Source organism: Urocitellus parryii, chromosome 9, assembly GCF_045843805.1.
Source record: "Urocitellus parryii isolate mUroPar1 chromosome 9, mUroPar1.hap1, whole genome shotgun sequence".
Classification (NCBI taxonomy): domain Eukaryota; kingdom Metazoa; phylum Chordata; class Mammalia; order Rodentia; family Sciuridae; genus Urocitellus; species Urocitellus parryii.
This window is the reverse complement of record NC_135539.1, coordinates 102,478,417-102,501,033: the sequence shown is the minus strand read 5'-3', so window position 1 is coordinate 102,501,033 and position 22,617 is coordinate 102,478,417. Positions and strand designations below refer to the sequence as shown.

Here is a 22,617-nt window from a genome sequence, read left to right as displayed (position 1 = left end):
TACTGAATCTACATACTTTGATGTGACCTCAGTTTCCTCATCCATTAAAGGGGGAAAATAATTCCTATTTTATGGAGATCTAACAATTCACCTGAAAATAAATGTAAAGTGATTAGCACAGTGACTGGCACAAAGCAAATACACTGTGGAGTTTCCTGTGTGTATATCTCAAAGCACTTGGAATTTCTAGTAGCCAGAAATTTGTGAGCCCCTTCTACCACTGTATGCCCCTTCTGTGAGCCCAGAGTCAACAATTCATGTTAACTGTCTTAGCTGTCTCTGTGCCTAGTACAGAGCCTGTCATTCAACAGGCAACGGGAAACAAGTGCTTGATGATTATGTGATGAAATGAACTGGTATGCAGTGTCTCCAACTGATCACTTCTACAACACATGGACAGATTGAGCTATTTCCAAAGAATATCTTATACACAAATTAAAAGTTATCAAATTCAATGTCATGAGCAATCATAGCAGTCTGGAGTTCATCTTCACCTCTTTTAAACAGAGTATATATAGCAAATTCCCCAAAAATATTTTGCCAGATTTCTCCTGCCTCCGTTTAAAAACTCAGGCACACTATAAGAAATATGTAATCCATATGTTTATGATTCATTTTTACCCAGTTCATCAAAATACTCTTTTTGTATTAAATGTCAAAATGCCTTTTATGTCTTTATTTATGAGCCCTTTAAAGTTGTTATTTTTAAATGATGCTTGAACACGTTTTGCCAAATTTAAAGGCATTTGTAATTCTGTTCCAAACATCAGCTTCTGGGATAGTTAATTTTGTTTACTCCTGGGAGAATTCTTCTCTTCAGAGGCAGACTTTTAAGGTTATGTTGAATACCCCAAATTCCCTTATTCTTCATTTTAAATGTACTAATGAAAATCCACAGAGGGTTTGGAAAAACAGTCTGCAACCTTCTGTCTCTATCATTTCATTCTGCTTCAGCTCGATAAACTGGTGGCAGGTGGGGATGAGGATGGGGGTGGGGAGGGAATAAGCCTATTATCTGTTATCTATCTGTAAGGGTTTTAAAAAAAGTACAAATTTTATTCTCTAGAAACTCTATGCTTCTCTATATAAACGTACTGTATGCTCAATTTACTCCTGACATTCAAATTTCATCAAAGGCTCTTCCTATTGTCTATTATTATTATTTTTTATATTTTTTTTAAATTGTTGATAGACTTTTACTTTATTAATTTATTTGTATGTGGTGCCAAGAATCGAACCCAGTGCCTCACACATGCTAGGCAACTGCTCTACCACTGAGCTACAACAACCTCAGCCTCTCTATTATTATTTAACTTTCCCACTATGAGATTTTATTTTTTTTAAAAAACAGCATTAACAATCAAATGGGACTTTTCCATAACTCAAATTTCTGTGACCAACTGATAGTTTGGACTAAAATAAATATTTTAAGAAAAGAGCATGTTGGCTAAAAAGAAAAATAATATATAAAAGTCAATGTTCTGTAATTTTAAAAGCCCTACACTTGAAGTGAGATAATCTGAAAATCAAAGTTAAGATCTGTGACCCCAGAAACATTAATTAAACTCTGGATTTTTATTAATAAATAAAATGAGGATAATAATGCCTACTCTACTCATATCACAGATTTATTAAGAGTATCAAATGAATATAACATTTTATGAACTACAAATAACATTAGTGGTAATACTTAAATAGGTGGCATGAACTGTTATATATTTTAATCTCAGTTTAAAATATAAATTGGTGTCAATTTTATATTTGCTTCATTACCCATTTTTTTTTTTTTTTTTTTTTTTTAAATTTATTTATTTTAGTTATTGGTGGACACAACATCTTTGTTTGTATGTGGTGCTGAGGATCGAACCCGGGCCGCACACATGCCAGGCAAGCGCGCTACCGCTTGAGCCACATCTCCAGCCCTAGAGCAAATTTTTTCATATCTCTGATTGTACACAGTCACATAATTTGTGTCTTCATACATGTAGGAAAGATGGTAGAATGAGGTGGACATCATTATTGCTTCATTACCCATTTCAGAGTAAAAGTATTTTATGTGTAGCCACTAACAAAACTATGGGCTTCACTATTCCCTGGCTTTGAGGCCCACAAAGGTGAGCCCCACATATTCTAGTCCCATGCTCTTCCTCCTAGAACTGATTTCTAATTCCTAGAGCTAATTCCTAATCACCTGCTAAGCAAAGGATACTCGTTTGTCCCTTTGTAGAGAAAATGCCATTCCTGAGGCACTGACACCTTTACATTCAATTTGTTAAGATGTTAATCATTCTGGGAACAGCACTTTAGGGGTCTGGGCTGAGAAACATCTCATTTCAAAGGCTTTGGTGAGGAGTTAGACTCCTCACACAGTTATAACACTGGGCTGCAAGCAGCTCTGAAATTTGAACACCAACCAGTATAAATCCGTTGCTAGGTTAGCAATGTTTTCTAGTAAACAGTTCGCTTCTTTAATAACTTACTAAAACAGTACACATTCTTTTTATTCTTCTCTTACAGAATGCAAGGAAAGAAAACAAACAGGCTATCACCCTAGCTGGGCCCCTTTTCTAGAAACGAGACAAGAGCAACCCGCATTCCTCGCCCGCATTAGTCTTGCATGGAGGAGGAATATCATGTTTCTCTACCACCACAGAGCTGACCCGGGTGTTAATTTGAATTTTAAACCTAACCAAGCTTTTGCTCGGGTCCGTCCCACCTGTCAGTGTACGGTGGTATAACAAGATAATTACTTCCTCTTATTTCAAAATGCCAGACACCCAAGTAAGACTTCCAATGGAAAATGAACAGAGCACCTGTATTAAATTTTATTCTAATAAGTCTGAGTATCACTGGCATCTTGTTACGTTATTCAGGGAAATGGTGGCAGATGCTGCATAAACCTCATGAAAAGGTAGGACTGCAGGATATGAGAACTTTAGAGATACAGTGAGAAGAAACTTTTGCAGAAGCAAGCAGAAGCTGTATATCATTCATTCCTGGAGCTGGGCTCCCTGAGTGGAAAATACAAGGTTGAAATGCAAGGTTATTTAGAGAAGGAAAACAGCAATGCTGTGCATATGCTAGAGAGCTGGTATTCATTTCGTTCACTGAAATTCTAAAGATTTTAGATGTAAAGTCATCTTTTAAAGGCCCGTCTGGAACTTGAGATTGATGCAAGCAAGGCAGGTCTCCTCAAAGAACAGAGTATAATAATTTAGATTTTTTTCAAAGAGTTGGTAAAGATAAATAACATCACAAAGACCCAGGAAATAGAACTCCAGTTGTGTGTGCATTTGTCCACATGAACAGTTGTGTCCCTGACTTTGCCTGCCTGGATGTGGCCTTTCACATTCAGTGTAATAATTTTGAGAATTTTCAATGATGCTTATCTTACCTTTCAAACTCACCACAAAAGAAACAAGACAGAAGAGACCATCACTGATGTACAATGAGACCTCCAAGCACCTGGTGGTAGTTCATAGGATTTGGAAAATAAATTCCCAAAGATAAATGAAATCTAAGAATTATTCCCCAAAGACTATATTTCCATGTAAAACTATGTCCGAGTACAGTGAAATCCGTACACTGCCTTCTTTCCTAGCTACGGCATTTCAGTACTGTCCAGAGGATAATTGGCTATCTGCCCATGGATCTGTCCTGGATCGTGGAGGAAGAGGGTAAAGAAAGAAGCTGCATGAAAAGGTCACTACAATGGGCATCTCACTCCCTGCATTTGTTGAATACATATTAGTGTCTAACTTTACCAACGCTCTGGAGGCACTATGATGGCTCTAAGACATCAGAGTCTGGCCGCAGAGCTAGATTCAAATTCCACACTGCCTACTTAATATAATCTCCAGCAGTTTTACGCAATTTTCACTGCGCTCTATGGTCTCATTTGGAAACTGAACTTAATGGTGCCAATGGTATCCTGAATGGTCTAGTTACAACCTGACTTAAAATCCACACATTCAAAGGCTATCAATAAAAAGTAGCTAAGAATTTTCCCATTTGATAAGGACATCACACAGATACCAGATGTGTCCTTCTTCAGTGAGCACAGAGTGGCAGAATGTTGAGGAGCTAGATGGTCTGTCTGCCTCCTGGTCACACGTGATTTTTGTGTGTGTGTATGGGTGTGTGAGTACTTACCAGAACTCGGAAATTCCTCCATGATACATTCATGAGATGAGCTTAATGATACTGACTCTTAGGATTTGGGATGTGACAAATATCATGTACTTCTCTGCCTAAAACTCCCCAAGAGCTTTCTATCTTCTCAAAAGTAAAGGACAAAGTCCCGGCAATGGGCTACAAACTCACACACCTGACTGCTTATCTCTCACCTTGCTGTTTTTCCTTCCCTACTGGGCTACAGGCTGCTCTTCTAACAAACATGTGTGCCTGAGAACTATGGCACCCCTTTACCTTGCACTATTCCCAAGATGCCCAGGTAGCTGTTCACTCACTTCCTTCATGTCTCCATGCCTACCTGTGCATTGGGATATTTCTACTCCTTCCTCTCCCTTAGAATTCTAGCCCCTCTACTCCACTTTTTCTCCGTAACTCCAAACACCTTGGAATGTAATGATTATTTTTTTTTAAATTTATTGTGTTTATTGACTTAGCTGCTTTCAATGGAATAGAAACTTCAAGAGGACAGGAATTTATATTGATTTTATTCCCTGTTGTATCTTTAAAGCAGAGCCTGGTATTTGAGATGGCTTAATAAATATTTACAGGATGAAGAGATTTGTTGTAAGGTATCAAATGGCATGCTATCTATAAACACGTAGTACAGTGCCTAAGGCACATGGGGCGGGGGGGAACTTAATAAATGACAGCTATTAGTTCTCAAGGTGTACAACCACAGTAAGGTTATAATCTTTGGAACTGCTGCTTTGGCCCAGTCACAGCACAACTGGCAACTGGGTCACACATGGTTCTGGTTGTCTCTGTGACCTACTCCTTGGCCTTGAGCACCCCAGTTTCTGCATCTATATGCAAATAGAAAAATACCAGCTTGTAGGAGGGACAGGAGCTATGGAAAGCTCTTTGACTTGCTTTGCCATCAACAATTAAAGTATCCACGGTAATTATTTAATATACTTAATAAAATTAAAAATAATAGGAGAAACCATAGCTTCTCATAGTTGATCATTTTCTGACTACTAAAGGCATCCCTTAGCTTATTCTTACACTTACATGCCCTATCTAAAAGAGTTTCAGCCAGAACCTTTCTTTCTTCATGTTGCAATTAAACAGTAACAGGGAAAATCTAGATTGAAACTTCCAGGGGAATAGGAGGACCAGGTTTGTTGTCTGAGGCAACCACTCATTTCGTCCAGAGTAGAAATATACAGGAAAGGATACGGGGCTGGTCTCCCATTCATTAGCTGGGTAGAATTACTGCAGCTAGAAGGTTAATAATTACACAAGTAATTAACACTTCCTTCATTTTCATACTCTAATCCTATAGTTGCAGGATTTCAACTTTGGTCCCAGAGTCCAAGGGAAGATGAGAGTGGAATAGCAATGAATTGATCTGATTGGCTTTGAAGAGGGAGCAGGAAGCGAGGAGAGGGCTCTGGGTTTCTTACCACTTCCTAATGAGGTACGAGTATAACACACGAACATGACCAGTGAGCACTTTACTGTATTTTTAGCTATTGCGTGCTTTTTGTGCCAATAAGCACCACACTGGTACACACCATACAGGTATTTGACACCCTGATCTACCCTAAGCCTTCACCCCCACCCCTTCACGCCTGCTCACTGTCTATCTGGTGTCACTGTTTATTAAAGATAACTAATGCCCTAAGTCTTTATTTACTTCTGTTTATTGCTATTTTAGCAAGAGTCACCAGAGAGCAGCTATATTTCTGGTCCACTCGGGTTCTTTAATCACTGTTAGTAGGTAAAATCATCTGTGACAACTAATCCAAAAAGCAGATTATATTTATTTTGGCTACAGTGGCTTGCAATTCGTTAAAATCAACAAAGCCTTTTCATTAGCCCCCTGCTGATGTCCTAAAAACAGACATTTCAAGGGTCTCAAAGCACTGAGCTACACATATGCAGCCAAGCTAATTCTGACAGATTCTCAGTGCCATTCTTAACACAAAATCTTATTAAACTAACAAACAAGAAACAGAACCCCTCTGCTTTCATACAAAGGCTTAATTAACATGCCTAAACTCCAAAATCAAAATCATAGCCGCAAAGCTTCCTGAATGTGGAAAGAAATCAAACACAGAGACGTGTCATTAGTTAAGCAAGATTTACCAAAAATTGGGACTTTTTTGTTGTTGTTGTTTTTCTTTTTTTTTAATAATGTGGAAAAGGATTAAAAATCAGAATCGCCGTGTTTTTACTGAACAGTTCTGCATGGGCATTCTGGCCTTCAAAAGCTGGGATTTTGATTAACTGGACTGTTGGTGTAGACAGCAAACCTATTGAGCAGAGAATCAAGATCTTATTCCAGGGGTCACTGGAGATAAGAGGCAGTTGCACCAGGTTTTAAGGACAAAGGTGTTCCCTGTGCTGCCCCTCTTTCTCCAACACTCCCTTTGGCACCCAAGCTGCTCCATCTCGGGCACAGTTCTTTTTCCTTGCTACCATCTGGCTGTCCATCTCAAAGAAGAGGGGCCTTTTTAACACTGAATTGGATTTTTAGGGCTCAGTGTCAGAAACGGGGCGTTCCAAGAAAGATGCTCACAGCAGTGTCTCAGCCATCACGGTGCCACCAGGCAGTGGCCATAATTAATGAATGTATCAAAAGGTCTACTCAAGGAGCAAAGAAGGTAGACAATGATTTATGTTTACCTAAGGGGATGATTATTTAGCTTTGCAAGAGCTTTCAAAATGAGAGAGCCCAGAAATATTCAGATACGGTGTGGTCCCTCCCCCAAGCTAAAGGGAAAGTCAAAGAAATGAGCAAGCAGAAACCAGAAAGAAAGGGCAGGGGAATCGGACAGGAAAGGGTTCTTTCTGGCCCACTTTCCCCTCCGTAGCTCTGATTGGAAAAGCTGCTGTGATTCCTGTTATTTCCATGACTGCCACAGTCATGGAATTACTTGTTTGTCCCCCCCCCCCAGCATAATCCTGAACCTTGTCAAGGATGATTACTAGATGATATACTTCATGCAAGTCTCTATCCTAACATGCAGATTTCTACTGTTGGAAAGGAGAAGCCAAAAACAGCAGCCCTCCAGAGCAACGGCTTGCTTGCTTTTTAAATGCAGGAGTGCCCAGCACATCAGTCTGTGTCTCCAAGAGAAAAAGGTCCAGTTTGTGGCCACAAGGGCCTCTGTCCAGCAACCCTTCAGCCAGTACTTGAGCCTCTTCGGGTTCATTCCATAAGCAAAAGAGCTGTCTGTGAAAGCAGATAATAAAATCTAGCCTGGAAGAGAAATCCACATACAAAGCTTCTCTCAAATCAGAGTTTTGTCCACAGGGAAAAGTGAGCCACATCTGATATACAAGTTATCATTTTGGCTCTCTATAATTAAAACTATTGTTGCCATGGCAATCCAAAGAGTGTTGCAAATACAGGAAAGGCTCATGTCATGGCTTTTTGTTAGTGTTGATAGAGTCTGCAGCCCCAGCCTGGGTTTTATTTGTGACAGGGCAGATATGTGACTTGGACAAACAGGGAAGTCACACTGGGTGAGGTGAGAAAATCTAAAACTCCATTACATACCAAGATACTGTTTTCAATTGTTCCTCAGTGCCCAGTCTGCCCTTTTCAACAAATAATAAAAGTGCCCTGTCTTCCTTATGTATATTTACAGCCAGAGGCTCTCCCCAGCATGACCCCAAAGCTCCCTGGGTTCCTTCTCTATCATCTACCACTATCTAGAGGATTATATTCAGGAAAGATTTCCAGGTCATTGAAATGGGTCACTTTTCTGAGCCACCTTATCAGGCAATAGGAACCACACGCAGTTCTCATGCAGGGAAACAAAGAATCCACTTGGTTTTGTGACTTCAACAGGATGGCTAAACAGCCTTTGCGATTGTTGTCATATAAAACATGTGGAGACAAGCAAGAGAGTGGCGGTCACCCTGAGGAATAGTCCAACTTTATACCTTCTAAGGTTATTCTGGGTTTTACTGTTGTGGGTAGGGGTTGGTGCTCCCCCCAACAACTTTTTTTTTTTTTTTTTGGTGAACATGTTCTCTCTTTTCTTGGTTCATTCAAAGTGGGCCTACTGTTCAACACTCAAGATCCCCCTCAGGACAAAATAATCTAAGGCAAACAAGAAAAGAAGGCCGCAGAAACTCTTCCACACACAAGCCCCACCCAGCCCCAGACAACCCTGCAAGTCAGCTACCGCTTTGCAGGCAAAAAGCCAGAATGAATGGATCAGTGTTTCCTAGATTTGCTGGGCCCAAAGAGGCACCTCTGACACTTGTCAAGAATACAGAGTGCCAGGTCCCTCCCCAGAGGCTCTGCTCTGCAGGTCTGGACGCATTTGGGAAACGCTGGAACAGATGATCATGGCCAGGTGCTCTGAGAGACACATCACAAGTTCCTAACTAAGAAGTTAAATCCTAGAGCCAAGGAACCCGAGGAGGAAGAGAGGCTGTTCTTGGGCCTATTCTATGCCACACCCAGTCTCTGTGATACAATCACCTTCTCTTCCAGAAAAGGTGACAACACCTATGGAAAAAAAAATATCCCACGGTATATTCATGAAGTTCTTACACACCCTTGACACCAAATAGTAAATGTCTCGCTAATGTTTATTTGGCAGAGGAAGGGGAGGAGAATAGGCTTATTTCTTAAATTTTACTTTTTAACTAAAATTAAAGAAATACTATTAGCTATTTAAATATCAGAAATAATGTAGTTACTTTCTTGGTTTCCTTTTTTTTTTTCCTGAGAGGATATTATGCTCACATGAGTTTAGAATTTTTTTTTTTTTAAATTATGTTTCATTTAATGCTAGGGATAGTGGCTCAAGATGTTGAAAGAAGCATATCATATTTCCCCTGGGAGATCTGAAGGTAGTGGTGTAGGTGACAAAAGGGCCTGGAGGATGGAGGTAGAGAAGGGAGCTTTCATCTGGTCAAATGAGCAGCCAGAGCGCAGGGCGGAAATGTGCAATGCCGATCACAGCATGCTGTCGCGCAGCCAGCTCGCTGCAAGAAGAACAGCTCAATGCAGTCCCAATTACTATATTTCATGGACACTGTCTCAGTGGAATACAACTTGTTGGGGGGATTAGTGTCTAGAAAGAAACTCTCAAATAAGCTTTTACTAAAAGACAGGATGCTTAGAAATGGCAACTCTTTCTTTTTAATTCCGAAAGGATCCCAAGCCATAACCCGAGAGTTCTACTCTCTGATAACTGAGTAAAATCTAATACTGTTCCTGGAATTTTATAGACACTCCTCTCTTTCTAAGTACATGAATAGTGTATATACACTCTTCAAAGGCTTCATTTTTCTCTTTTGTAGCAAAATGGCAAGAGACTATGGGAGAGCAGTGCCCGGGGCAATGTTCCTTTCTGCTTAGAAGCCACCTGCTAATCACCTGCAAGTAATAACAGACTACAAGGGAGGCAGCCCAGAGAAGGCCTCTCACCACCCTGAAGGGCAAGGGTTAAGTAGAAACAAAGTGAGGGAGGCTTTCTTGGCCTGAGGGAGCTCTGCAAAGTGACCAGTGAGAAGCTCCCCAAGGATGGATTCAAGGGGCTGAGGAGGAGCAGTGAAAGATCAGAGGCAACTTGAAATGGGCCAATGTGCTGCATGTCAGAAGTAGAAAGGAAAAAATAATAATATTTCCAAAAAGGTAACACAATCTCAGGGCCATCGATAGCTTGGGAAGTTACCTGTTCTGCCTCTAGGCTGAGAGGTAGAGCTCAATGGGTACAGCCGGCTTTTTTCAGGAACATGGCACCTTCTCACTCCAAGGTAAGGCTGGGGCCACAACTGATATAGCCCTATGCAATGGGGTGACAGGATCATTAAGGAGAACACTGGCTTCCAACAGGATTCAATAAAGTCTGACTATTCCTACCTGCTTTGACCCAGGAGAACTTAGAGTCGACAATTCAAAGGGCATTAAAGGCTTAGAAAACTGTAGCTTAGAAGTCATTAAGGGAAAAAAGAGTTTAATCCAGTTCCAACCTTTAACTGAGAAAGAATTCAGGCACAGGAGGGATTTTCATGGGGTGAGGTTCAATAATTTATTTCTAGCTACTGAAAAGTCAAGGAGAAGAAAAGATCCAAACTGGTCCCGTTGAAAAAAAAGAGAGTCTTGAATATAAGGAACTGGTCCCTAGTGTTGGCTCTGGAATGTCTTTCTTTACACTGTCATGAACTATAGGTGGATTTTCATAGGTCTTGTAGTGCTGAGGTTGCTTTCTGCCTGCATTCTGAGAATTGAGATGGAATGGCTTTCCATTGTGTCTTTTCCCTGTGCACTATGTAACACCTATTAGACTAGGATCAAACTCCCCTTTCTTCACTTTCTTCTCATCTCTTTCCCCCAGTGTCTTTTTTTTTTTTTTTTTTGGATGATGTCTCATTTTTTTTTCTGCCCCTTCTCATCCATCTCCCTTGTCTGTTTCAACATGGAAGGAAGTGAGAAAGTGGATTGTCTCTCAATCCCAATTTTCAACAGTTACTCCCATGTGAAATGCATGGCACCCGTCTTCATTACGCTCAAGATCTGGAACTTGAATAGGCAAAAACCAATATCAAGCCTTCTGTGGCCTGAATGGAGCATTTCCTCCTCCTCCTCCAAAGTCCTCATGTTCCTAGACATTTCTGACAACTTTACAAAGCACAAAGATGATTTCTCAGTGTACCCTTTCCTCTTGGGCTGGAATCCACTGCTACTGGTCATGCCCCAAGTTATCAGTGACATGAGGAATTTCATATTTTAGCATTTAAAACAATGGTCTCCTATAGAAATACCCCCAATTCAATGATAAATGAAGGTAGATACAAATTTTGTTAGTTACTGGACTATTCTGCCTCAAAAAGGTGGATTCTGATACATGCTACAAACGGGTAAACCTTAAGGACATTATGATCAGGAAAATAAACCAGACACAAAAGGAATATACTGATTCCACATTTATGAGGTAGTCAAACTCATAGAGCCAGAAAGTAGAAAGGAGGATGCCAGGAATGAAAAGGCAAGGAATGGGGAAATGGGAGTTACTATATAATAGGCAGATTTTCAGTTTGAGATGATAAAAATGTCTACAGATGGACAGTGGTGATGTCTCTACAACAATGTGAATGTGCTTAATGCTGCTGAGCAGTGCACACTTAGAAATGACTCAAGTGATGATGTTTCTTACCACACTCAAAAAAAGAAAAATACTAGGGGAAAAAAAAATTGTGTCCCAAATCTGCATGTGAATGTTCCAGTCACATGTTGATCAAGCCTAGCTATTTCAGAGGAAACCTGTCAGGCTCTGTCAACAATTGGTGGGGAAAGTTTGTCATTTAAATTCATGTTTCTACCCTTCCTCTTTTCTCCCTCCTTCCCTCCTTTCTTTCCAGATATATTTATTAGGCAACTACCCTGTGTCAGGCACTGTCCTAGAAGATAGGTTGCAACAGAATTCACAAGAGAAAAGGGACTGTCGAGAAGTAACAAGGTGGCTCGGGAAACTTGAGAAGCAGAACCTTGAGAAGCAGGAAATGCTAACTGGAAGTGAGCAAAGAAGACCTGACCTAGTGATTGTGTATCAGGAGAAGGGTAGAGCAGGCAGGGCCTAGAAAGAAGGCTTTAAGTTGAGATCTGGAACTTAAAGAGGCAAAGACCAAACAGTTTATATGTGCATTCCATACAGAAAGAATAGTACATTAGAGAGAGAGAGAAGTGGGGGAGCTGGGATTGTGGCTCAGCAGTAGAGCACTTGCCTAGCACCTGTGAGGCCCTGGGCTCGATCCTCAGCACCATATAAAAATAAATAAATAAATGAATGAATAAATAAATAAATAAATAAATAAATAAATAAATAAATAAAATATATTGTGTCCAAAAGGAGAAAGAGAGAGAGAGATAACGGAAGGCTTAGGGTATCATGGGTAGTAGTTTGCCTTGGCATGTGGTCAACCCAAAAGACAGGTAGACAATGGGGATCTAGGAGATGCCAGGAAGCCTTTTACATTTTTTCCCTAAAAATCCAATGCGAATACTAAACTCGGTCACCCAGGTCCCTTCCTCCCCACCATGTGATTCAGTTGTAAAGATGTTGGCCTGCCCTGCTTTATGTTACACAGTAGTGACCATGCTTTATCAGAGCTGTTTTTAATGATGTTACACTAGAATGTTGTTGTTTTTTTTTTTTTTCAGATGATGATTGAGAAGCTAATTAAAAAAAATCATCTCAAGTATTATAACAGTAAAAGAACTTTGCTGTTTTCTCAGGTTTTGTTTTGTTTTTGTATTTTAGTTTCCCCTCCCCCTTTTTTAATGGAATGTGCTGGATATCTCTATAAGTTTGTCAGATGGATGCAGAACCTGAAAAGGCCTTTGCTGCTATTGATGCATAACATACTGCTGTTATTGGTCTTTTTATATAAATACAGACACACATAAATATATATATGTAATTTTTATTTTTGGAAACTGTAGCTGTGCTGTCAACTTTGGAAAAAAGTATCCCAGTTTACCGTGCTAAGTTGGCATTGCGCAGAAACTAACAGCCATATTGGTCTAGAAATGTTAAACTTATTTTTTTTCCCCATTTGTACAGAGGTAACACACTCCATTAAAGATGTAAAGTCTTAATCTACTTGGGTTAGATTACAGAAACTAATAAAGTATTCTCTAAATAATTTTTTAAAAAAGAAGACACTGCTATGCCATGCCTTCCCAAGCACAACGGCCCTGTGACTAAGCCCATCGTCTTCCCTGTGTCCTCACAGAAACTGTAGCCCATTCCCACTCTCCCAGGACACCCCCAACACCCACAAAAAAACATCTATGCCATCCACTCTTATCTCATCCACATTATGAGGTTACACACGGCTTCACTGGACATTTTCATCTCGGAGGCCAGGGTCGACAACCCTCACCTCTGTTCCCACATCAGAGACATCCTGCCAAGTTAATTATGTAATGTTCCTTTCTGACTCACATCCCCTCTCAAGAACCTTTCTCTGACTCATTTCTCCCTTTTCACACTCATTCTCCTGCATCTTTAACCTATCTTCTAGTCTCTTTCCCTCGACTTCACCTATTCTTAGGTATCTTCTATACTCACATCCCTCTTGGGTTCCCAACTGCAAAGGGAGATGCAAATATAGCTCATTACAAACTCATTCCAACTTCAACTTCACACTCCACAAGAATACCCAGCAATCCACTTATTTATCCCCTGAGCACACCTGGACTTACTTCCTTCAGAGGTTTATTTAGAATTACTCTCTCCACAAGCTCCAACCTCTGATATTCAGAGAATGACCTTATATTCTGGCTCTTTCTTCTATGAGCATCCTTTCTGTCCTCCCTTTTTCTGTCCCTGAGTCTACTTCTTGAGATGGGTTTGATCTTCCAGTTTTTGTTAGGAACAACAGTTTGTTAAATATGGGAACTCTCAAGAATTGTAAGACATGATTCTTGAGCTTCCACAAATTTCAAACTAATTAAAAACAGATAAGGTTATATCACTATATTATTTTGTTGTTTGGGGATGAATCTTACATGGCACCAACATACATTTCAACATCCAAGTTTCTTCTAGCTAAAAAGGTCAGGAAAGGCTATGGAAAGAAGCAGACTTTTGAGCCATGCCTCGTGGGTTCTAGTAAGTGGGACAAAGAGTCACAGAAGAGGTTCCAAACAGAGGAACTGCCAACTGGAAAAAGAGTAGTTGGGATGCACCCATTCTCACAATGTTTTTTTGAAGCAAAGAGCAGAAACAAGAAATTTTAGGTTGGGCAATGCTGTGTAGAGTTTAAACACCAAACAGGATGGATAATGGGAACCTCCATGATTTTTCTGGAGAAAGCTAACATATTAAGGGTCATTATTCTGGTGGGGACCCCAGTGAGGTTTGAAAGCCGAGAGCCTGAGACCTCAGAGAGGAGGTACCTGAATCATCTTTCATATGGACTGTTCTTTTTGTCTGGAATGTACATTGCAAACTACTTGATTTTTGCCTAACTCCAATTCAAGTTCCAGATCTCAACTTAATAGCCGTGTCTCCAGACACTGCTTCCTTTCCTCTCCCCTATATACACATCTTCTAGGTCTGTTCTGGTCCCAAAGCAACTAGAGGAAGTTATGTGAATAATAATAATAATTATTATTATTATTATTATTATTATTACAATTTTAATGTTACCATTTATGGGGGACAAAATAATAATTTGATATATGTAGCTAAGATATAATGATCAAATACTGGTAGTTAGCATTTCTGTTCTGCTCATACACTATTACCAATGTATTGTACATATTGTACATATTTATGGGTACAGCATGATATGTCAATTCCTGTATGTTAATCAAATCAGGATAACTAGCATTCCTGTGCCCCTATTTGTCATTCATGTTTGTTTGAATTGTCAGAGCCACTTTCTTCTAGGACATATGGATATGGATATTGAAGATAATGTGTACATTCTTCCTAATCCTCAAATAAGGATCCTTGTTCCCTTTGTTCCATCCTAATAATTTTAGAAGGAGTTTGTTTCTTATCCATGTTGGCTTATTATTTAACTTTGTAAATCCCAATCTCAGAGTTTCATTTTCCTTCAGTTTAAATTCCTTCATTTGGCTACAGAAGTAACACCCGTTCCTTGTGGAAAACTTAGAAAAAAATAATTCAAGAAACTATTTTTCCCTTCTTGACCCGCCTCAGTTCCTGGTGGTGCTTGGGATTGAACCCAGGGCCTTCAGCCTGCTGAGCAAGCAGCTCTACCACTGAGACACATCCCCAAACTCACCCTTTATCCATCTGGAGAACCCTCTCCCTCCCTGCTCTGGAAAAATTATTGACTTCGGTTTTCAGTCTCCTTGACTTGTCATTTCTGCAAATGGAAGTCCTCCCTACCCTTGATGCCTCAGCCTGAAAGGTTCAGCTCAGAGCTCATCCCCCAGAAGGCCCAGCTGCCCCCTCAATCTCCAGACGCCCAACCCCAGCTAGCCCGAGCACCCTCTCCTGGGTGAATCCCTCAGGCAGACACTGATCCTACAAAGCAGAAACTCCTACACTTCATAGCCATTTTCCCCACCAGTCTATGAGCACTGGAACCAAGGAACATATTGAAAACATGAAAGATTTAGAAAAGTAAATATTATTTTTTCTTTCTTTCCAGGAGAAGCCAATCTAATCAACACAGGAAAATGAGATGCCAAAAAATAAACACATTTGACTACTTCTCTATGACCAAAAGTAATACGAAGCAAAATTAAAAGGCAAAATTTAAATAGGAGACATTTCTGTAACACATTTTTAAGAAAGGGTTAACATTCTAGATATGTAAGAAGTGTTGCTGGGTCCAGTGGCATATGCCTGTACTGCCTGCAACTCAGGAGGCTGAAGCAGGAGGCTTACAAGTTCTAGGCCAACTGCAGCAGTTCAGTGAGACCCTCAGCAACTTAGTGAGACCCTACCTCAGAATAAAAAATAAAAATGGCAGGGAATGCAGTTCATTGGTAAAGTGCCCCAAGTTCAATCCTCAGTACCACAAAAAAAAAAAAAAAAAAAGTAGTGTCAACAACTAAGGAAAATAAAAATGAAAACTATTTCAATAGTAAAAACTTGGCAAAACAATATAAATGTGCAATTTTGCTCAAAAACTCTCAAATGACCAATAAAAAGTACAAAAGATGCTCAGCTTCATTAATAATTTTAAAATGTGAATTGAAATAGCTATAAAATACTATTTCTCAATAGTTGACAAAAACAATTAAAGTCTAAGGGAATCATGGCTAATGAGGAATTGGTGGTGGAATTAAAAATATGTACAATTTATTTAGATCCACTGACAGTTCCTTATAAAAATGTGCGAGGGGGCTGGGATTGTGGCTCAGCGGTAGAGCGCCCGCCTAGCACGGGCAGGACCCGGGTTCGATCCTCAGCCTTTATTTTATAAAAATAAAGGCATTGTGAAATAAACGTATTGTGTTGTGTCCATCTACACCAAAAAAATAAATATTTTTAAAAAAAAAGATATGCGAGCACTTCAGCTCAGCCAATCCTACTTTAGATGTCTATCTTACAGAAACAAGGCCACAAGAATAAAAATATTTACCTACCATTATTGGAAACTGAAAAAACTAAGTAAATAAAGAGGCTGTGTATATATCAATAAGGGAATAGTCAAATGTTATACACTCATTTAAGTGGGATATTAAATAGGTCCCTCTTCTGAACTAAATACACTGCAAACCTACAAGTGGTACGGCTACATTTTTTCAGTTGAAAACAAAACAAACTAGTTATATAGAGACTGTCTGGAATTTATTTAAAAAAAAAAACATAGCAAAAAATTGTGAACAGTGACTCTTTCCAGGTGTAGATAAGGTGGCAAAGAATAATTTTGTTCCATGTACCAATTCCCTCTGCTGTATTATCCCCCGTCAAGTTGTTGTTGTTGTTGTTGTTGTTGTTGTTATTATTATTATTATTTTAATCTTGCCATATGTAATTTTATCCTCAGCACTTTCAGCCTTACTCACAGTAGCTGCTCAGGATATGTTGGTTAAAGAGAAGTCCTTTGAAGACCACCATTAACTCAGCATCTGCAGTTTCATCCACCTTACAACCAAGCATGACCACAGATTCGTTTGAGCTGGGTTGTCTGTGTCCTGGCCTAATGATTAATAGCACCCCCTTTCACTACAAAGTTCCCTTGGAAAATCAATGATATTGTCATCCTTATAAAACTTCTCTGAAATCCTCAGCATTGTTCACCTGCAACCCTTCCTCAAACTCTCCTTCCTTATCTTCATGATATTATTCTTTATGCCTCTATTAATTCTTCTCTTCCCTTTCCACTTGTTCTTTCTTTCATTTACCACATTACCTTCAGTTTCTTCCTAAAGTGAGTGTTCCTTAAGACCCTTCCTCTAGGCATAATCCCTGAGAAATTTAGCCTTGTCTCCCAAAGTCTACTATTTCTCTGCCCAGTGCACTTCTAGAGAAGGCTATGAAAGTGCCATTGGAGCTTCACCACTTTGATTTCCCATCACCTCAAATCTTGTTATAACTGAGCCCCCACCAATCCCAGCACAGATGGCACCACTATTAGTCCAGTTTCTCATAGAATATCTGGGGGGGCTTACATTAATGCTCATTGTCAATTTCTTTATTGAATGGTAGAGTAACAGAGTGAACTCCAAGGTGGGTCTTCCCTCATTCAGATCATCGCTTTTTACTTAGCCAAAGCTCTGAACTTCTTTGAACCTCAATTTGACTGTCTTTGACATGGGATAACAGCAACTAATTTAAAGGTCATTTTCCAGTATTTTTTGAATACTTAAAAAATATGGGGCACGTGGAAAATATTATAGAAGTGCTATCTATTATTCTACTTTATAAATTTTCTATCATGACCATATAATCATGTATCATATAACACTATTTCATTGAACAATAGGCAGCATATACAATAGTTCCCACAAGATTATAAGGGTACTAAAAATTTCTAGTGATGCAGCCATCCCATAGTCTTAGTGAATTTGCTAACTTGTTTATGGTGTTATTTCTGTAAAAACCTACTGCACTGCCAGATGTATAAAAGTATAACAGTACAATTTTGCACAGTATGATACTTGATAATAATGTAGGACTGTAGTATTGACTATAATATATTGCTATTTTGGAGTGTACTCATTTTTTAAAAAAGTTTACTATAAAACAGGATGACATGTTCCCTACTTCCTTCATCTCATATTTACCATGTTTCTCAAATGCTCCATAGGCCATGTCAAGTGACTGACCTATAGCATACAAGTTTATGTAAGTATCTGTTATGATATACTCCCAATAAAGAGATCACCGTAGGATGCTTTTTTCAGGATATATTCCTGCCATTAAGCAACAAATGATGGTATATATTATAATGATAAAAGTACTTAGACAAAGTCAAGGTTCCTGATTATTTCTAAATCAACTATAATCTCTTTGCATAACTTAATCCCCTGGTCTATACTGAGATAGAACCATTTCCTTAAGGTAATGCTATCTTCTGATATTTTCCAGTTCCCTTTAGCTCTACCTCCACTCCCAACCCCATGCTTGTCTGTTTAACAATTGACCCTCAAATGAATAAAGTCCCAATTTTTGACACTTGCTGATTTCCATGGTTTAAATACTCCCCTGATGGCTGATTTCCACTCCCAACCCAACAATGGTACCTGGAATTGGTAAAGAGATGCCCAATAGCATGCCCCTTGATACACTGTATTCCCCATCCAGATGCAAGAGTCAGGCTTCCAGAGCACAGGTAACAGCAAAATGAGGTTAGTGTTCTTAGACAAGTTGAGTATTTATTACTTTCAGTTTAACATAACTGTTTTTGTAAACATATCATTTAATATTTAATAATATTAAATAAACACTGGCTCACATAATTCCTAGAAATGAAATAACTGCATTTCTTGGTAGAAACAGGCTCTCGTGCACTAGTGAGCTCTCCCCAAGGGTACTTCACTCAAGTTTCTCAGTAGAACTTTTTCTTAGAGTCCTACTGTGCCCACCTCCTGGATTGTTCTCTCCTTCCCTCCATTGATCCCTGGCTTGCTTACCTCACAGTGCCTTCTTGCAGGATATCAGCACCTCATTGGCCCTTCCTTTGCCCAATTTTGTTAGCATTTTGGAGAATATTATACATTTAATATCTCAGTGTGCACATTTTATTATCTTAGCCACTAACTTGTTTTGCATACTATCCTTTCTCCCAATATCAAATTAGAGTATATCTATTTTATACCACTAATTATTAACTGTGGAAAAAAGGCAGGGACAAAGTGCATATTTTAGTTGGGTTTGACATTTCATCTCCAATGTCTATCTCACTTAGGTTGAGAACCACTACTGAAAAATCTTAGTTCAGTAAATGTCTGCCACATAGTAAGCACTCAATAATTACTTGAGCCGGGCGCAGTGGGCACACCTGTAATCCCAGCAACTCTGCAAGCTGAGGCAGGAGGATTGCAAGTTTAAAGCCAGCCTCAGCAACTTAGCGAGGCCTTAAGCAACTCAGCAAGACCTTGTCTCTAAAGAAAATACAAAAAAGGGCTGGGATGTTGCTCAGGAGTTAAGCATCCCTGGGTTCAATCCCTAGTGGTAATAATAACAACAACAACTTGAAACCAGAAGCCAGATGATATTTAAGTAGGAAAACTAAATCTCCATTAACTACTTCAGTAATTAGCTAAAAAGGTAGATCCCTTGTCATGGTAGATACAGTAACATAGTAAAAGTCAAACTGTTGTTCGTACTCTTTCACCCAACACAAAACACTTCTGTGTTCAGATGTCTTAGGTATTACACACCTATCAATTCCTCAGCAATCACCAAGTAACTATAGTTTGACTTGAGGCTGGCACCATCTACTTGGAAAGAGCTACAGATGGAGGGCTCAGTCCCAAAAGATTGACCTCCACTTCAAATACCAGTCAAAAGTTGTTGGCTACCCACAATTGCCGTCTGACTTGGCTACAAATGAGAGATTTTTTCCATGACACCCTTCTCTTATTTGATTAATCTGTTAGAGTAGCTCATAGAACTCAGAGAATTACTTACTTTTGCCAGTTTATTATGTCAATAAAGGGAACTATAAAGGGCACAGATGCACAGATGAGGAACTAGGGAGAGCTTTGTGGGAAGGGGCACAGAGCTTCCCACTCTCTGTAGAGCACCACCTTCCCAGGACCTCTACCATTCAGCAACCTGGAAGCTCTCATCCCTGTAGTGAAGGGATTTTCATGGAAGCTTTTCCAAGTAGGCACAACAGGCTATTAACTCACTCTCCAGCTCCTCTCTGCTCCTGGAGGATAGGAGGTGGGGTGGAAAGTTCAGAGCTTCTGATCTTGGCTTGGTGACCCACTTCCATCCAGGAGCCCAACAAGAGTGGCCTCATTAGAACAAAAGACACTCCTGTCAGTCGCACAGGAAATCCCTAGGGATTAAGAGTTCCAAGGGAGGGTCAGGAACTGGGGGGCCGAGAAACCAAATATGCATTTCTTACTATAAATCGCAATTTCACAGTCTTTAGTTTCACAGTCGTTTCTGACTTCTTGTAGTACAGGTCAATAGCTTCATGAAGGCATAATAGAGAAACACAGGTTAATATGTCAGGGTATCATTCCTTCTAAAGGAAATGAAGTCAATGTTTTCTACCAGGATTCTAATACATAAGCACATTACCACTAAGAGGATAAAGGGGTTGATAACTTTGTTAAGGTAAAAGCGAACATTTGGAGGTTCCTGCTGTCACATTCTTAGAGATCCTCGATACATGTAAACACACATACAAGCATGTGTGCATAAATATATAGGGTCAATCATACACTTACCCACCATAGGTGGCATTACTATAAACTGACTTCATTAGAACTCACAGTATTTAGAGATCAAATTTTTTACTCCCACTTACTTTGAAATAACATAATTACTTGTGTCTCATGGATCCTGAGGAAAAAAGGGGGTAAAAGGTAAAATAGCAAGAGAAAGTGAATAGCCTTCCTGTTCCTATGGAAATCTTGACTTACACTAAAACAGTCATGGATAAGCATATAACCTACATTTCAAGATCAAAATTGCCACATCACATTCTTTCTGAAATCAGAAGAGAAATTTTAGACTATCATTGTTCAAATTCATTTGCATTCCCTGGGCACATACCCAGTGGCAGAAATTCATCAAGAGGCATTCTCAAGACCTCTGAAATATCCACCTTGCAGATTAGACACACTTGCAAAGTCCAGAACCATATGAGTGGGTCTTTCTTTTTTTTTCCCCCACTGGTACTTATATTTGCCTAGAGAAAGAAGCATATTTTCAGAGAGTCTGTTAATTAAAAAAAGAAATGCAAAATTTGGCCCTACTTAGCCAGCATTAAGCCTTCTGCTAATTCTCAATCATAAGTAAATAGCATCGACAGAGACATTAAAGATACAAACAATAAAAAATAGTCAGGAAGTGCAGAAAAAAAAGACCACCTAGATATTCCATCTCAGTTTGCAAAATAGGTATGAAAATATCAACAATATAAAAATAGACTGGAACATTTTTTTTTAAGCAAGGGGGAAACTACTCAAGATTTCATAGGATGGGTGTCTAAAAGGTTTCATTGATTACTTGATCAGTTTGCTGGTGAATGATGAACTGATTAGTCAGAAAGCTTTGAATTAGTTACTGGAGCTCTGCCTCCCCTGAATAAAATGTGGGAGTCTTCTTTCTCCCACCCTCTGTGACAGATGATATCTGTTTTCTCCTGTGAGTTTGAATTTAAGAGCCACTGAAGCTCAGCAACAGTATATTCTGGCTCAAATGAGCTGAAAATTGCATTCAATTTGAATTTCAAAAATGGAGGGCAGGAAGGGAGGAACAAACCCTCAGCACCCGTCAAGTCTCCACACTTTTCAACTACTTCCGGCTGCTTAGTCGCATTCTGCCAGGCTGGGGACCTGAAACCCAGGATGTGTTGCAGGGGAAAGAGCATCGCTGGATTCCTGCCCAGTCTGAGTTTAAAAATAAACTTTTAATAGTCAGGATCAAAGCAAACCTCACTCTTACGCACATGCATAATGCAGAATGCGAACCCACCAGAGAAATAGATTTCTTCTTTTCCAAACTCAAACTGGCCTGCCCCCTTCTTCCTTTCTTTATGTACTCTGGAGGTGAGAAAGGTGAAGGTGGCTTCCCCTGAAAATTCTAGAAAAAGTAAATGTTTTTCTAAAATTAAAAAATTAATTCCTGTTCGGCTTACTCAAGACCCTCATTCCTTGCTACTTGATTGACACCCTTCAACTGCCCCACATTTTAGAGTAGATGTGTTCTTGGAAAGTGGAATGAGTAACCATTGATTTTTTTCAAATCAAATCATATTTTAAATGCTCTGAGAGAGTTGGTTATTTAAAGGAATCTGGTGATAAATTATTTTATAAAGCCAAGACATTTTTAGTGTGCAAATAACTGCCCCTTCATGCCATGGCACAGCAAGTGTGAATCTGAAGCATATCCAAGTTTCCTTAAAGCAGGGCACACCTGTAGTTTTTAACAAGTAAATTTAAGTACCACCAATATTTAAAACCAAACTGATGCTACACAAAACAACAGATGATATCCCAGAATCGTGTAACTGAATGATATGGGGCCAGAACTCCATTTTAGGAGAGTTTGAGCTGAAGCAGAACGAATACCACATTCATTCCAATCCACTGCAAACACGGAAACATATTCTCCCACTGCCTAAGTTATTCTCAATTTATGAATTAAGCAACTTGGGTGCTATGAAAAAGGTAATTCTACTTCCAACGTACTATTTTCAACATGGAAGCAGGAGTCTGCTGAATGCTGTTCAGAAATCTGACTTACTCCAGAGAGTACAGTAGCAAATGCCATGGAGAAATGCCACAAGGAGCAAGTACACACGGATCCCTGTACACTGCTCCACTGGACACCA

At 39.5% G+C, this 22,617-nt stretch overlaps 1 protein-coding gene across 7 annotated transcripts in view; it reads right to left on the bottom strand.

Annotated features, from left to right (window-relative positions):
- Esrrg (estrogen related receptor gamma) overlaps positions 1-22,617 on the bottom strand; it is a 593,548-nt gene that overhangs the window by 398,418 nt on the left and 172,513 nt on the right. The window lies entirely within an intron of this gene.